This window comes from Culex pipiens, chromosome 2 (genome assembly GCF_016801865.2).
Source record: "Culex pipiens pallens isolate TS chromosome 2, TS_CPP_V2, whole genome shotgun sequence".
Classification (NCBI taxonomy): Eukaryota; Metazoa; Arthropoda; class Insecta; order Diptera; family Culicidae; genus Culex; species Culex pipiens.
Genome location: NC_068938.1, coordinates 162,212,212 through 162,225,877, shown reverse-complemented (window position 1 = coordinate 162,225,877; position 13,666 = coordinate 162,212,212). Strand labels below are relative to the sequence as shown.

Sequence of the window (13,666 nt, the reverse complement as noted above, 5' to 3'; positions counted from 1 at the left end):
AATAGTTCAGTGTTGCATACTCTTCATCGTCATCGTCTTTGATCCATTTGATGACAGAATGTGCGCTTCAACATGCTGCACTTTCATAACTCCTTCTCAGAAATCATTACGCAACATGATTGTTAACGAGTTTCATTTCATTCAGCCCGTTCATCAAAGCTTTCATCGCGTTGCTGCATTTCTCGGTGAACCAAAGCTTTTGACGGGTTTGATTCAGAATCAACCGTACAGTTAAGGGGAAACCGTTACTGAGCTACAGAGCTAAAAGTTCAGAAATGCTTCGTTCCCTTATTGTGTTTACCTGTACGTAGGCAACCCTCTTCTCTTTTCGGAACTATCTTCAACTGTGTCAGAAGTCATGGTAAGGGTGGGCCTTTTAATGTTCTTAATCGTCGCCACCTTATAACAACAGTTTTATCTTAAAAAAACACTTAAGATTAAATTGTTGAAGGTCCACCCTAATCCATCGTAACCATCATGATTCTGAGAAAGCCACACAAAACGATATCCGCCGGATGTTTGCATATGCTACGCAGAGCTTGGTGGGATATCATCGATGATGGCATTCCACAGCCATCATACCCGGTAGTGTGTAGCGAGACTGCACTTCAATACCTTGGGGGAATTTCCCCAGCTATTGACGTCGTGATGCGCTGGTTGGTGGTAACATTCTCTACAGAGCCCTCCCGCCAGGTAAACCCGGTGAACCGAAAATCCCTGGCACATTCCGTTCCGTTTGGCGTTTTGGCGGGAATGTCAAACTGCCAGCGGTAGCGATTTCTGGTGACTTGTGGGATCACAGAGTGGAAATGTGACGTGTGGTTTTTTGAGATGTCAACAATGAAGTTTTTGTTAAAAAATATTTATTTACCTATTAACTTAACAAATCAAGCAAAACAATGTAAATGGGCCGAAGCCGAAGTGTAAACAAAGAGTCTGTCCTGCTCGTTCCTAAGGTAAACATCCACTGACGTAAGCAGGACAGACTCTTTGTTTACACTTCGGCTTCGGCCCATTTACATTGTTTTGCTTGAAATTAATAACAAAACCGACCTCAAAAGTTCAACATATCATCAATGCGAAATTCCAGCATTTCGCAGGACAAATTTTCGACCTGTTCCTCCGTAACGGGAGCGTTACGCGCACCGTTACCTACATCAAGCACGCTGAAATTGTTTAAATCTTGGCCGAACTGCTGCGGGTTCGGAATTCGGGGATCGATTTGTTGCACCGGTGGAAGGTATAGAAGATCTTCTAGGGAAAACAGCACTGGTAGAATACTTGGGTCTTGCTGTGGCGGTAGGTACGACGGTCCAGGAGTTGGTTCCTGCGTGGCTGGGATGTTTGAGGTTGGAGATTGGACTTCCTGTTTGGGAATCCGGCTGTGACTGGGATGAAGCTCGAAGCTAAGCGGTTTGCTCAGCTCTGCATCCGTCGTACGTTCCAGTTGGATTTGAACCTGCAATGAAACGGTTAGTAACGGCCCGAAACTTGGTCAAGGTACGCTTTGCTACCATAACGGAGCTGGTGATCTCCGGATCGTCGTAAGCCGGCGTCTCCACGACGACCGCCACATGACGATGAACGCGTCGAACCGCTCCGTACGCCACCCACAATCCCCCGAGGTGATCCGGACGATCCTCGGAGAATCGAACCCGGATGTCCTCCTTGTTCACCGTGTCCGTGAGCAGCATGATCTGCTTACCGCCGGAAGCTGGAGCCCGACAGTGGCTCATCTCGCTGATGACCAGATCCGGGTTGTACTTTCGATCGTAAACGGTGTCCGTCAGTACCGGAGGATGAACCACCCGGAACTGCCCAGGAGCCGTCTCCAGGTACAACTCAAAACATAACCTAACCTTCTTCAAATCGATGGTAGAGGCGTCCCCAACAGGAACTTTGAACGGATTCGGGTAGCACTGCTGCCGCTGCTCCAACTCCTTCGCCACGTCCTTCTTCAGCACACTCTGCACCGCCAAGTTATTAACCGAGCATGTCATCCCGGACTCGGGACCGACCCGGAGCACGCACAGTCCGTGGCGGCACTCGGGACGTCCAATCAACCGGTAGGGATGTAACCGGGGCGGGTCGTCCGTGCTGAGGCAAGAAATTACGATCTTTGCCGGGCCGTGGTAGCCCTGGATCTCGATTGTGGGGTACGTGGGACGGTCTCCGGAGGCTCGCACGCCCAAGATCGAACCTGCGGTGGATCCACGTTGCTCGGATTGGTACCGGAAGCGGTGCAGTTTTGGGTGCGGTTGTTCCGTGATGACGATCTGTGGCACGGGTGGGGGTAGCTGGGGTGGTGCTTTGAGGGGAGTGTATTCTTTAGACACTGAAAGTGAGAATCAACACGTAAGATTATGAAATAGTAAACACAGTTAATTTCATTCAGAGCCGGGTAAAACCCCTCGATCAATGCAAACAATCCCCCCTCGTTGAGTTCATTCTTGCTAGTGACGCGAAGTGCTGTAGGAAGCTAATTGCAGTTGCATGGGAAATACTTCGCGAGACGCTCGTGACACGTGCTTTGCGATTGTACAAATGTTCTCAAGCACGGAGGAAAAAATTGTAAAAAAAAATAATTTGATGATCTTAAGGAGCTTGTTGAGACCATACGAAATCTAATTGTTTTCAAATTAGAATAAAAAAAATCAACAAAAAAGTTTATTGACTGATTTAACACCGTGGTAAATGTAAGAATGTATTTAAACGCTGAGACAACGAGTTTGCCGGCAAGTGACCGCTGCAATATGTCGTTGTTGTTGGGAGACTCTAACGGTTGTGGGAAATATTTCACACACGCTGACTTGACACTCGCTGGAGGCACACATTTGCAGCCGAGTCGTGGTATTCCATTTCGCAATTTATATTCATTGGAAACACGGAGGTAAATTTTTGGTTAAATTCTTTACTACGACATGTTGCATTTTGTTTTACGATTTCAAATTTGTCTTATATCTCAATTGGTTAATGAAGTAATACTACAAATCCAGAGTTATTTTTTGAAAAGGTTGTATAAGCTATTGGACCCATTCAAAAAAAATCTAGAATTGATTGTTTTCCAAAGCTATTAGCTACTGTATCCCAACAAGTACGGCAATCATCAAAGTTTTTGCGGTATTCCCGACGTAATTGCAAAATCAAGGCCTCAGTACGAGAAACAGCTTTGGCTTTGTGAGAGGAGAGCGAAAATTCACTCTTCTTAGTGAGATATTCTCGCAAATTTGGTACAAAAACAACAAACAAGTTGATCTTAGAATGCTTAAAGATTAATTCCAATGAGTAACATGCCAAATGTTCAATAAATTAGGGAAATCATTCAAGATGCACACGGAATTTCCGCTAAAATTGTATTTGTGTTATTATTTAAAAATAATAAAAATAACCCAGAAAGTCTCTCTGAGATAGATTTGGTTTCACAGTTCTCTCACTCTCACTTTTGCACTCTCTCTTTCTTTTTTTGTATTCGGGGAATGCCAAAAAATCATAACTGGTGATATGAACAAACCCCGTTTAAGAACGACTAAGTATGAAGGACAAACTCTGGCAACTATGCTGTCAGCTCAAATATCAGTTAGTTCGATTTTACGTGCAATTTTGCTTAAAAAGTAATTTTTAAATCTGGGGCCAATTTTGTTTATTTTGAGACAAGTTTGTCAACAATTTGTAGCTAGAAACAATGATTGTGATTTGATAATATTTTATTTAAAATACGCAATACAAATTTGAAAGTGAGACAGAATCAGCACCGGATTTGATAACGAATCCAAAATTTTATAAATATCACCAAAAAACTTCTTAAAATTACTGTATAATGCAAATCATCCAAATTAGAAAAGTTGAAAAAAAACATCAAATTCAAATGTTATTAGGGCGTCCAATTTTCCCGGGTTTTGAATTTCCCGGGAAACGGGAAAAATATTTTTGGAATCCCGGGAATTCCCGGGATCCCGGGAAATTTTTGAATCAGTAATAAAATCTATGTTTCATCATATTTGTTAAGTTTTCAAGCCTAAAATCATAGAATTAGCTAAATAATATCAAATGGTGATAATCCTCACTTCAATCTATACAAAGACGACAGTTTTAAAATAGCCTAAAAGATTTTTTAGTCTTTGTGGTGTTAAGGATTTTTTATCAACTACTATTTTTAATTCCAGTATGATTAATAATTTTTTTATTTGCGAATCAAATTACATAATTCTTGAGTTTTTTTTTAAAGGTCCAATAAGCTTTTGTCTTCCATATGTTTATAGGACCTATTCAAAGAAACTTTGGAATTCTTTTATATTTTTTTTGTTTTATATATATTTTTATATGACATGAATAAAACAGCTTAAAAAATTTATTTTATATGTCTAAAAAACAAAAAACGACAATAAAATGATACCAGTCCATGTAAAATTTTAGATACGTTTTGAATTCATTGTTTTATTTAAAACATATTTTACAAATTATCTTCAAGTTACTACCACCAACCGAAGAAAAATGAGACTTACAGTCTAAATAGGTACAGGTGATTTTAGAGCAATACATTTGGAAGTACAAATTGTTTTGTTCTGTTCCTGTTTTAACCGAAGTCATCCAAAACGTCATGCAATTATTTTTTGCTTAAATAGCTGTATTTATTCGTTACATTTTAACGTATTTGCCCTAGATGCCGGTGTTTGATTATAAATAATTTAATATGAGATTGTTTTTTTTTTCAAATTTTAAATTGAAAATATACGTAAATATACCCAGTCTTTAAGAAAATAAAATAATAGAGTAAAAAATGTGAAGCACTAGGCATTTTGCGGACCTGGTAATTAAAATTATAATTTTTTTCCTAAAAAGCCAATTTAATGCTGAGATTTGGTGAATACAAATTTTAATTCATTTTATTGTTCTACTATTTTCACAACCAAATCAGAATTTCCAGACCAAAATATGATTTTTTTTTTCAATTTCGGGAATTCCCGGGACAAATTATAGAAAATCCCGGGATTCGGGAATTCCCGGTTTTGGAAAAATCCCGGGATTTTTGTCCCGGGAATTCCCGGGATGGACGCACTAAATGTTATTAAAGTCTGCTTGGAAAGCTTTATCTTACTAATTTAATTACAAAAAAAAAACAAGTTGCATTACATTGAGCTGTAACCAGCTGAAAAAATGCCAATTTGGTTAAAATAAGTTTAAAATCAAGTGCAAGGATATCTCATCAGTGCGCCGAATTTAGGGACTCGTGTGCACGAAGAAGGCAGATTTTCAAAAATCAATCAAACCATCCACATTAACGACCCCTGGGTCTTTTGTGGTCTCTATTGCAAGTTTCTGCTCGAACCTAGGAGTCCGAAGGCTTGAATGGGGAGAGCACCCAAACCTCTTTCAACTCCAAGGAACCTTCCACTCCAGTGTTTGAACTGACGACCTTTGGATTGGGAGTCCAACCGCCGCAGATTTTCATAAAACTCAATTTTCAAAATTTGAATTACATTTTTGGTTAAGTTTGCGAGAAAAGGAGAACATTAAGAGCATGTTTTTGATTTGTATTAATTTAATTTTCAAAAGTTGCTGTAATTTTATGGGAAAAACAGGCAATTTTGAAACCAAAATATATCGAAAAAGATAACACTCGGATAGTGAATTTTAGCACTGCAATCGCTAAAAATCAAAAGTGTTTTTTTCATTTCATTCACATTAGTTATCTTCATTTCAAATATTCTTCAAATTTTCAAACTTATCTTCATGTCAAATGTTCAATGACAACCGAAGAAATAATGAAATTTAAGAAATTTATTGTTTAGATGTTTGACTTGTGTTACGTGACTTTGTTAATATTAAAAAAAAAAGTTTTCCAGGGGGTCATTAATTATATTTTAAGCAAAAATAAATATGCAGTTTTTATTGTAATTACCCAGCCTTTACGTATGTTAATACAAATTTAATAATACTGGTATTATAGAATGAATGAATGTAGAAAGATAGGCAACTGAAATTAAAAAGTGACTGTAAAAACTGAAAAAAACTGAAAAGCAAAAGGAGGAAGTGGAAGAAAAAATGAAATACTATCACCAATGCATGTTATAAACTGTATGTTATTAACTGAACAAAATGAATGCAAATTAAACTAACATAAAATAAATCAATAAAATTAAAGTTTCTCGTAGAACAAAAGTTACTCTAAATTACCTCCTGAATGAGGGAAAATTTAAAAAGTCTAAAAATGAGAGCATTTTAGGGTTAAGTCAGAAATGCAATTTATTTAAAGTTTTATTTTCTTGGCTCTTGAAAAGGCCAAGAGGGTTCAACTTTTAAATTTCAAGCCTGAATTACAAAATGTTGAAACAAACAGTACCACAAAAAGCATTTGCAACTAAGATTTAATTATTATTGCAAAATATTCATGAATCTTTGAACTTTTGTTTTTATTAAAGGGCCTAACCCATGTTATACTACAAAAAAATGCCATGAATATGCTAACAATTTTGTGAGGGCTTGCTCTGATGATATTTTCAAATTTGGTAGTAAAAGGCGTAGATGAACTTGCAGGGATAAGCATCTTTAACAACTTTATACAATAAATAAATTTCCCAAAATTATTCCTGAAAAAAAAATAGCAAAAACACTTGCGTTCACTAAAGCTCAAAAACAGAATTGTTTTTAAATATAGTTTCCTCATGATTGTTCGACCTGAACCACTGGTCCAAAGTGTTCTACAATGTTTTAAGTAGACAAATAAAAAATGATGTACAGTCCAGACTCAATTATCCGAAGCCTCGATTATTCGAAGTTTCGATAATCTGTTTGTCCGGATTATCGAATCACGAACATTTTTTTTTTCATTTTGTTGTTTTATACATAAAATTCTGGTTCTGCGACTCTATTTTAGTCAAATTTGAATAGTGAATTGCCTTTCAAATAAAAAAATGCACCTTTTCATCTTGGAATTGAAAATCACTTTAGAGTAGTTTAGGGGTCATAGCTGAAAACGACCATCAAAATAAGACAACGAAAGATTGTTATTTTCGTGATTCGATTATCCGAAGTTTCGATGATCCAAAGTGAAATTTTTCCGAGGCCTTCGGATTATCGAGTCTGGACTGTATAGCCAAAATATACGATTTGCAAAGATAGATTTGAAGCAATCTTTTTCTTAAATGGTCTAATCCATAACATTGTGGAACATTGTTCACTTTTTATGTTACTGTTTGAAAATTATATAAAATATTGATAGCATTGCAATTTTTTTTTTTCAAATGATTGGTTACATCCCTAAAAAATGGTAGAAAGTGGTGGAAATGTGCAGTATTAAAAACTTTTGTAAACTTTTCCTTTTCTTCATTTTTTTTTTTTTTTTTTTTTTTTTTTTTTTTTTTTTTTTTTTTTTTTTTTTTTTTTTTTTTTCTTAAATATTGGTCAATTATCGATAGTGCATCTTGATCCTTGGATAATAAACTATCATTTAAAAAGTGAGCACCTATATTGTTTGATAAAACCTTAAATTGGGACAAGCTAATGCAACATTTTGGGCGCCCGAAATACGAACGGAGCGCTGCGCTCTCAGAATCAAAATAAGATTAAAAAAGATTGGAGGAACATACACCTTAGATTTATTGGTCCTTTATGTGAAATCGTCTCAGCTTTCGAATGGATTTGTCAGATTTTCGATAAAGCGGGGCGCCGACCTTCAAAAATGACTTTTAAAAATACATTGTTGTTTTATGGCTAAAAAATGTATGGAACGGTATTTTTCTAACAAGTGCATTCGAAAGCTCTGCTCATTTCCTTTCCAAAACACCCCTAAACATCAAGGGTTCGTTGAAGTTTTGCAAAGTTATTAGCAATTTTGTAGACGCGCCTAAGTCAAAAAATTACCAATTAAAAAAAAATGTTTTAGCTTCGTGGCGCCGAGGTGAGGACAAATTCAACCAATCAAACATGGTTTCTTTTATAACTTGGTGGGGGCTATTGGAAAAGTACATTGCTTTTGATTTTTGAGCACCTTGTGTAAATAGTGGTCCACTTTCAGCGAGAATTACTCAGATTCGATTTGTATCTTCGGTAAACCTCTTGCTCAAAATTTCCAGAAGTTTCAATTGATATACAATTGATTCATTTTGAAAACTTTCCGAAAATTTACGAATTCCCAAAGATTCTTAATTCAAGTCAGATTCTCGATTTAAGTCATGTACATTCTTTTTTTTAAACGATTCTCGATTTAACCCGTAAAGACCCGGGACGTTTTGTGTTTAGTAAAATCGATGTAGCTCAGCCAATTTTCAACCGATTTGAGTGCTTCAAGTTGCAAAATCAAGGGGATTAGTTGCGCCATCTTTTAAGAGATGACCCATCCTCCCTGACCCCTCCCCCTTTAAGGGGAGGCAAAACTAGCTGTCTCTGAGTCCAAAATCGAGGATAATCTGTTGTAAAAAATTGGGAAACCCATAAATTTCAACCAATTTTGCTCTTTTAACACTTCTGAGTCACACAGATCAACTTCCGGTCACGTAGAACCAATACCGGATGTTCCGGATACCGGTTCTGGAAGTTCTCGGAGCTAGGCAGAACTTGGTCATAAATCTGATTGAAACATCATTGTAATCCTCAATTTTTACAGCAAATATGATAACAAAAGTATCATTGTTGCCAAAAAACCTAATCTGCTCACAGTATGGCCACCCCGGATGTTCCGGATACCGGTTCCCGCGGAGCCATTTTTCAAAATCATTCAAAATGGTCAAGTGACACTTCAAACATCGTGGAATCAGAAAGATATTTACTCTACAACTTATTTCTAGTGTCCTCGACAAGATCCTGTCCAAATATGGTCACTCCGGATATTCCGGATACCGGTTCCCATGGGGCCATTGTTCAAAACCACTCAAAATGGTCAAGCAACACTTCAAACATCAAGGAATCAGAAAGATATTCACTCTACAACTCATTTTTAGTGTCCTCGACAAGATCGCCTCGAGCTAGTATGGCCTCGTGGCGTGGTGGTTAGCGGTTTCGGCTGCCGATCTCTCAATTGCTATGGGGCGCGGGTTCGATTCCCGCCTTATCCTCCTGGCCTTCTATCGAATGGGGAAGTAAAACGTCGGTCCATTTGAGTAAAAGAAGTTTTGGGTGACTCACCACACATAACCTTCGGACGCCTAGAAATGAGCAGAAATTTGCAACAGAGACCACAAAAGACCCGGGGGTCTTTAAAGTGGATTGCCTTGCTTGTTTTGAAATTTGTGATCATACTGAGTGTTTTTTTTTTTGTTAAGATTTTTTTCATCAAGCTTTAATCATCTTGATTTAGTTGTTTGATTTACAGGAGGAATTTCCAAAATGTAGTATCATTTCAAGAAATATTTTATACCACGAATAAATAAAGAATATAAAGAAGTCTATAAGTGATCGCATCACAACGATCAACAGCACTCTCAGAGAGACTCATTTGCTCAGATTCATTCTCTCTCCCAAACTGTTACTTCTCTGTCGCCGGGGAATGCCACCATGTAATAACCTCAGCACTGATATGGGCTTCACAATAACCTTCAACACTCATCCGAATTTGCGTTTCCTGTGACAAACTTTGCGTACATTTATGTTGAAACTAGAAAAAACCATCAGAAAGAATGAAATAGAAATAGTTCCTAACTCAATTAAGCAATTAAAATCTGAACAGCTGTAATTATTCAATAGTTAATTTTGACTTGGTTTTACATGAACTCTTAAGATTGCTTTGACAGTCGATAACTTTAATTTGATTCTAAAGCACATATTATCAAGAAGAAACATTTCTTCACTTTGTCATACCATCAAAAACAAGCCTCCCGATAATGACACCACTTCACTCGTTGATCTTGACTTACCTTCCATATCGCTGACCACCGTCTCTCCACCGTTGATCTGCTGCTGCGGGATCAACATTGCACTCGCGTCGATCTGACTGTTCAACAGCTGGAAGTTTCGCATTGCGCGCGCACTCTCGATCGATGTTCACCCGTTCTACTCCCGTCACGGACTGGAGCTTGCCAAGAGTTCGTACAGCCTGTATACTTCATTACTCCGGACGATCACACACCCTTTTTCTCTGTTTGTGATGATTCTCAACGGGAGAAACAGGTTGTTTGGGCGAGAGAGCGAGTCTCCAGAGATTCTACACTTGTTTATTCTAGGAATTCCCCTGAAACTTCTTGTTTTCTTATTTCTAGTTTCTCTGGTTAGTTGAAACAACCTCATTGGACCACGTTGGTTTCTCAGGTTCATTGAGAGATCGACTGTCGACTATGAGTTCACTCAGTGTTATCGTTAGTATGGGGGCCTACCCCTAATTAGCATTACACACCTAATTCACGTGCAACGATATCTTTGATTTGAGGTGAACTGGATGTATGACGCACAGTTGCTGTAAGTAATTCTCCTGAACATTTTCAATCAAAAACAGAACTAACTTTCTCGCCAAACCAATAACATTCATCCTTCAGCAATTTCCATCACCAGGATATTTTACGAGTCTCCCTTAAAAATATTAATAAACCAACAGCTGTCACCACCAGTGCCCCCGAGTGGTGACTTTGAGTGTGTTTGTGCAGTTGAAATTTTTGCCAAAACTCACGCAATAAATCAATGAAATTGTTGACATTTATGAGCTTTTTTTCTCGCTTTCCGTTTTGCGTCCGACGTTCTGTTTTCACTTTTTTGCATTATTTTTCTCCTCTCTAACTCGCTTCCCAGAAGGACTTTTCAACTGTTTTAATAATTTTCATCGATTTTACCTCCCTTTCTATGTGTGTGTGTGTTTTTGCTGAATGTATTTGTGTTTGGTCCACACCCATTATGGGCGGGAAAGTTTGGTTTTGTCTGGCTCCCGGTTTTGTTGTTGGCTCACAATGCACAAGCATAAGGGACTACTTGAAAGGATCTACCCGACAATGGTTTCATTTTGTTCGAGTCAATGGCTGGTCAAATAATCCTTTAGTTTTTATCATGGTGGAGACTGCCTTTGCTTTTGTTGGAATGATGTGAAAAAAGGTAAATCATAAATCATAAATCATAAATCATAAATCAAAAATCATAAATCATAAATCATAAATCATAAATCATAAATCGATAGTTCTTCGCCAACTCACAAAAAATCTGAAAAAGTTTTGGTCAGTGATCACAAACCGAGGTCCATTTTTCGATTTTTTGGGACGGATGGGCGGTCGACCCCTTTCATTTTTCAGGATTTTTACAAGGACACGTTTTCAGTGATTTGAAACCGTGAAGAGATAGATATTTAGTGTCAGAGGGACTTTTGTGTAAAATTGGACGCCTAATTTTGTAGTGTACTCAAAATTCCGAAAAAATGTGTTTTTTATAAAAAAAATAGTTGAAAATGTTTTAAAAACTCTGCCATTTACCGTCACTTAACCATAAAAAAATCGAGAAACATAGCATAGCATAGCATAGCAGCATAGCATTACGGGTCTGCACCACGCTGTAGGGGGTGCCACAATGGTCAATTCAATATTCTTAGACAATTTGATTGCTGCCCGGTACAACCAAAAATATCTAAGAACGGAAATTTCCACACTGTGCTCCAAGGCTACGCCCATACAGTCCCGTGGGGATTTGGGAGGGGATGTTTTTGTTGTTCACTAGTGGCAAAAGTGCAGGGAACCCATGCGACTTTTAAAAGTGAACGGAATATTTTTGGGAGGTTTGGAATGGGGGTTAGAGGAATTTCATCGGGCCGATGAAAATGGTTGAATGCGTAATGTATTACATGATTTGGATGTTTGTAAGTGTAAATGTTAGTCTGTAGTGTATTATCTAATAAGCATATAGTTTTGTAATAATAATAATAATAATAAATATTATAAATATGGTAAATAAAATAAATTTAAATATAATCAAGATGATTCCAGGAAGCTGTAAAAAATAGCAGTAAATTAAAATCTAAATGCTCCAGATGGTTCCCAAACTGTTTTAGAAAGATTCGTTAATTTAAGCAATTTGATGATATATGGTATGAGGAGATGGTATGTTACAGGAAAGGTATAGGATGAGGAATAATATGAACATTTAAATAAATAATCATTTAAAATACAAATGCTCCTGATGGTTCCCTTGCTGTTTTAGTAAGTGTCGTTAGTTTATGTAATTTGATCATATATGGTATGAGGAAATGAGGATATAAAGGAAAGCAATACGAAAAAAAAATAATTTGAACATTCAAATAAATTTACATATCAGCAGCTAAATTGAAATTAATTCCAGGAAGCTGTAAAAAATAGCAATAATTTTAAAACAAATGCTCCAGATCGATCCATTGCTGTTTTTTAAAGCATCGTTAGTTCATGCAATTTAAATGTATATTTTATGGGAAAATAGTATGATAGAGGATTAGAAAAATATAAATAAATCATGTAGTGAATAGATACATGTTAGCAGTTAATGTAAGGAAGCTGTGAAAAATATAAATATAAATATCCCGTGGAAACAACGACGCAGGCTAAACACGATCGAAGCAGGCCTTGCCTCGCAAAGAGCAACGACGAGACTGGCCAGCTTCTTTCAAATACACTTTTTTCTTCCGCGCGAAACAACAACGCAGGCCAAACACGATCGAAGCAGGCCTTGCCTCGCAAAGAGCAACGGCGAGACTGGCCAGCTTCTTTCAAAATCACTTTTTCTTCCTTTTTCTCCCGTGCGAAACAACGACGCCGGCCAAACACGATCGAAGCAGGCCTTGCCTCGCAAAGAGCAACGGCGAGACTGGCCAGCTTCTTTCAAAATCACTTTTTCTTCCTTTTTCTCCCGTGCGAAACAACGACGCCGGCCAAACACGATCGAAGCAGGCCTTGCCTCGCAAAGAGCAACGACGAGACTGGCCAGCTTCTTTCAAATACACTTTTTTCTTCCGCGCGAAACAACAACGCAGGCCAAACACGATCGAAGCAGGCCTTGCCTCGCAAAGAGCAACGGCGAGACTGGCCAGCTTCTTTCAAAATCACTTTTTCTTCCTTTTTCTCCCGTGCGAAACAACGACGCCGGCCAAACACGATCGAAGCAGGCCTTGCCTCGCAAAGAGCAACGGCGAGACTGGCCAGCTTCTTTCAAAATCACTTTTTCTTCCTTTTTCTCCCGTGCGAAACAACGACGCCGGCCAAACACGATCGAAGCAGGCCTTGCCTCGCAAAGAGCAACGACGAGACTGGCCAGCTTGTTTCAAATACACTTTTTTCTTCCGCGCGAAACAACAACGCAGGCCAAACACGATCGAAGCAGGCCTTGCCTCGCAAAGAGCAACGGCGAGACTGGCCAGCTTCTTTCAAAATCACTTTTTCTTCCTTTTTCTCCCGTGCGAAACAACGACGCCGGCCAAACACGATCGAAGCAGGCCTTGCCTCGCAAAGAGCAACGACGAGACTGGCCAGCTTCTTTCAAATACACTTTTTTCTTCTTTTTCTTCCGCGCGAAACAACGACGCAGGCCAAACACGATCGAAGCAGGCCTTGCCTCGCAAAGAGCAACAGCAAGACTCACCATAAAAAAAAAAAAAAAAAAAAAAATCGAGAAACATGTCGAAAAACTATTAAAGAGAAGAAGTGCAAATGAAATGGCTTTCCAATTGGAAAAAAATACATTGAGCCATTGCCACCAGTCTCTATTATTCCCAAATGTCCCATTATTTATGTCACCA

At 38.2% G+C, this 13,666-nt stretch overlaps 1 pseudogene; it reads right to left on the bottom strand.

Moving 5' to 3' along the window:
- Nucleotides 1-890: 890 nt before the first annotated feature.
- On the bottom strand, nt 891-10,012 carry LOC120424999 (embryonic polarity protein dorsal-like; annotated as a pseudogene).
- Nucleotides 10,013-13,666: the final 3,654 nt, after the last annotated feature.